Consider the following 3,346-nt stretch of genomic DNA (forward strand, 5'->3'; position numbering starts at 1 on the left):
ACATGTATCACATTCCCAGTGTGGATTTCAGTCCCGTTACAGTTTACTGGCCCTATTAATAGAGAAAATTTGGGTGGTTCTGGAGCTCGTTTGTCAGATGAATTGCTTTCACCCTAAGAGAATGATGAAACTGATGAAGTCTTACCTTTGCTGGATGAGATTACCTAACTTATAGAGATTTATATCAGCCAATTTCCTTTCTAGATTTTTCCTATTAAACAAAAAAGACACTCATGCCGTAATATACGAAATCACTCCTCTGAAGTCAAGCGATTTTGTCTTCTCCCCTTTTCAACTGAAACCAAGTACAAGCTCCCAAAAGTTTCAACCTGCATTGGCTCCAAGACTTAAAGAACTTTTTTATTTAACATTATTAGAGATTTATGAACTTTATTCAAAAATCTCAAAGTATTAGTCTGTATAAATACATTTTTCCATTCCACTAAGAGCAAAAGTACTTTCAAAAATTGCACCCTTGCAATAAATGCAGGAGCCCCTTACAACGTGTCAATTGAGCTATTTGTGATAGCATCACTCTCGGCAAATGAAAAGCATGCAAGTATTTCGGGTGTAGGATTTTCTCAACAGGTGCTGTTCTATCAAACATGCAAAACTCATGAGCCTTATACCAATTACAGCTAATGTGTGACCACCGGATGATAGCCTTCTAGTTAATCTCTGGCTATGTTCTCACCCAGAGAGCCTCTGTCTCTTGATAAAGCAATTCAAGTCCCCAGTCCCTTGCTGTAAAGGAACAAAAACCAAAAAACAAAACAAAACAAACCTACTTCAGGCCCATCCAATTCGTATTCTTTCTTCTGTGCCTTCAACCAGTGTTTTAGGGTCGTACTTATGTCCACTACTGAAGACTTTCCAACTCTTCGGCATTCGTTATTGTTTTTCCCTCTAGCGATAGGATAAATTTAACCCGGAAACCGACAGTGTTTAGAAGTAAGGATGTTAGAACTATGACATAAAGTATAATTGCAATTAAAAAAATTTTTTTTAACGTTTATTTATTTTTGAGACAGAGAGAGACACAGCGTGAACGGAAGAGGGTCAGAGAGAGGGAGACACAGAATCTGAAACAGGCTCCAGGCTCTGAGCTGTCAGCACAGAGCCTGACGCGGGGCTCAAACTCACGGACCGCGAGATCATGACCTAAGCCGAAGTCGGCCGCTTAACCGACTGAGCCACCCAGGTGCCCCAAGTATAATTGCAATTTTAAAAAAAGCTTCAATATCCAGTAAGAGGGCTGACAAAATTATGGATAGCTATATAACTGAAGCGTTGAATAGCCAGTACAAATGAGAGGACTCTACCTATACTGATAAAGGAATAACAGTAAAGATACCAGATGGCCAAAAAAATCTCAGTGCCGGGAAGTATAGAGTGTTTTTTGGTTTTGAATGCTTATTTACTTTTGAGACAGAGAGAGACAGAGCATGAGCGGAGGAGCGGCAGAGAGGGACAGAGCCACAGAATCCAAAGCAGGCTCCAGGCTCTGAGCTGTCAGCACAGAGCCGGACATGGGACTCAAACTCACGAGCTGTGACATCGTGACCTGAGCCGAAGTTGGACGCTCCACCGACCGGGCCACCCAGGCAACCCAGGGAGTGTGTAGTGTTTTTTAAGACATTTAAAAAATGTTTGAAAGACTCCATCATAAAATTGTTTAAAATGAGCAGGAGCAGAGGGGAAAGTTATAAAACAGCACCAGCTCGGCAGTAAACTTACCCATAGGGTTTTAAAAAGACATTACGTAATGGTTGTTGTTAGAGTAAAAACGATGCCTTCCCCCCTTCCCTGAATTTGCATCAGTTTGCCAATCTCACACACACACACACACAAATCGGAAAGAGATTAAAAAAAAACAAACAATACTACCTGATTGCCTTGAGGGAATCAGAACTTGGATAATGTTTTTCCATAAAATACTTTCTTATACCTTTGAATATTGTCATTTTGTGTCTATTACCAACTTTTTTTTTTTTTTTTTTTTTAACTTGCAAGGCAATCCAAGGTTCTTGAACTATCCACTTCCCCTTACTTGCCATTTCTGAAACAGGCCAAAGTATGCTCCCTCCCTGCGGTCTTTACATCTGCTCTCTGCCTGGATTCTTCTCCCTAGATATTCAAATGGTTACTGCTCTCCTACCTCACGAAACCATTTTCATATTCTCTCATTATTTAGAGACCTCCCCGTTTAAAATAAAGGTGCCTCCGGCAATTATACCAATCCTTATCCCTTTCTGGTGTTTTTTTCTTTTACAATATTTATTGCCACCTGACATTCTATTTCACGTTTACGTATTGGTTTATTCCCTGTATCGCTAAAATGCAAGCTCGTAGAGATTAGAATCTCTTGTTGGTTTGTTCCCTCCCAGCCATTAGAATAGTGCTTGACACAAACCTGGGGCTCCAAATGTACCTGATGTAAAGGATCCGTAATTTGTGCAGTGTATCTAAGAAGTAATTGTATAGCACTGATTGACATAGTGCAACATTTCTCAACTTGAAGGCACCATATTCCCCTGCGGGAAGAAATCTGTAATGCGGTTGGAAAGTGCCCCTCTTCCTCTCTTCTGAAAGACCTACAAACATACAACACAGCAGCTGGGTGTTGAAAACCTCGGGCTGGGAGTTCAAGGTTAGAACTACCCATTCCTTCATTTATATAAAGAAAACTGTTAATCTAAATGCCATCAGGTCACCTCAATGAAGATTACTCAAGAGACAGAGTACCAAACAAAGCACACCTACTGCCAAACCCCAACGTGAACTTGTTCATTCCCGGCTGTACATTCAGGGAGGAATCTCACGATCTCAAGCTCATTTGCCTACATTTACCAAATGGCACTAACGCACCTTTCCGTTTGGCAGAGCTTACTATTACATGAGTCAAGTGGGGGGTGAAAGGGCGGGCCTGCGCCTGCCGACTCCATCTTGTTCTGTGTCCTTCACCTAGACCACGCCTCCTCCCCTTGAGTAACCTCCGCTCACCCGTTCAAACTTCCTGATCAAAACACGCCCAGCGACCTGTGTAACAGGACTCTGACCCTTCCCCAGCCAATTGGCCGAAGCCACGCCCCTTCCCCACCCAGTCGGCTGCCCCTAGACCCCTATAAAACCTTTGTGGTTTTGAAACTCGCTCTCTCTCCCTGGTACCTCACCGCTGCGTCGGTGCAGGTAGGGGACTGAGCTCGAGCTAGCTCGAATAAAGGCTCTTTTGCTTTTGCATCGGACTCGGCTCCCTAGTGGTCTTTGGGGATCACGAATTCTGGGCATAACAGGGGGAAGACAAAACATATGCCAAGACAGGAAAACGTACTCCAATTATACATCA

Source organism: Leopardus geoffroyi, chromosome B4, assembly GCF_018350155.1.
Source record: "Leopardus geoffroyi isolate Oge1 chromosome B4, O.geoffroyi_Oge1_pat1.0, whole genome shotgun sequence".
Lineage (NCBI taxonomy): Eukaryota > Metazoa > Chordata > Mammalia > Carnivora > Felidae > Leopardus > Leopardus geoffroyi.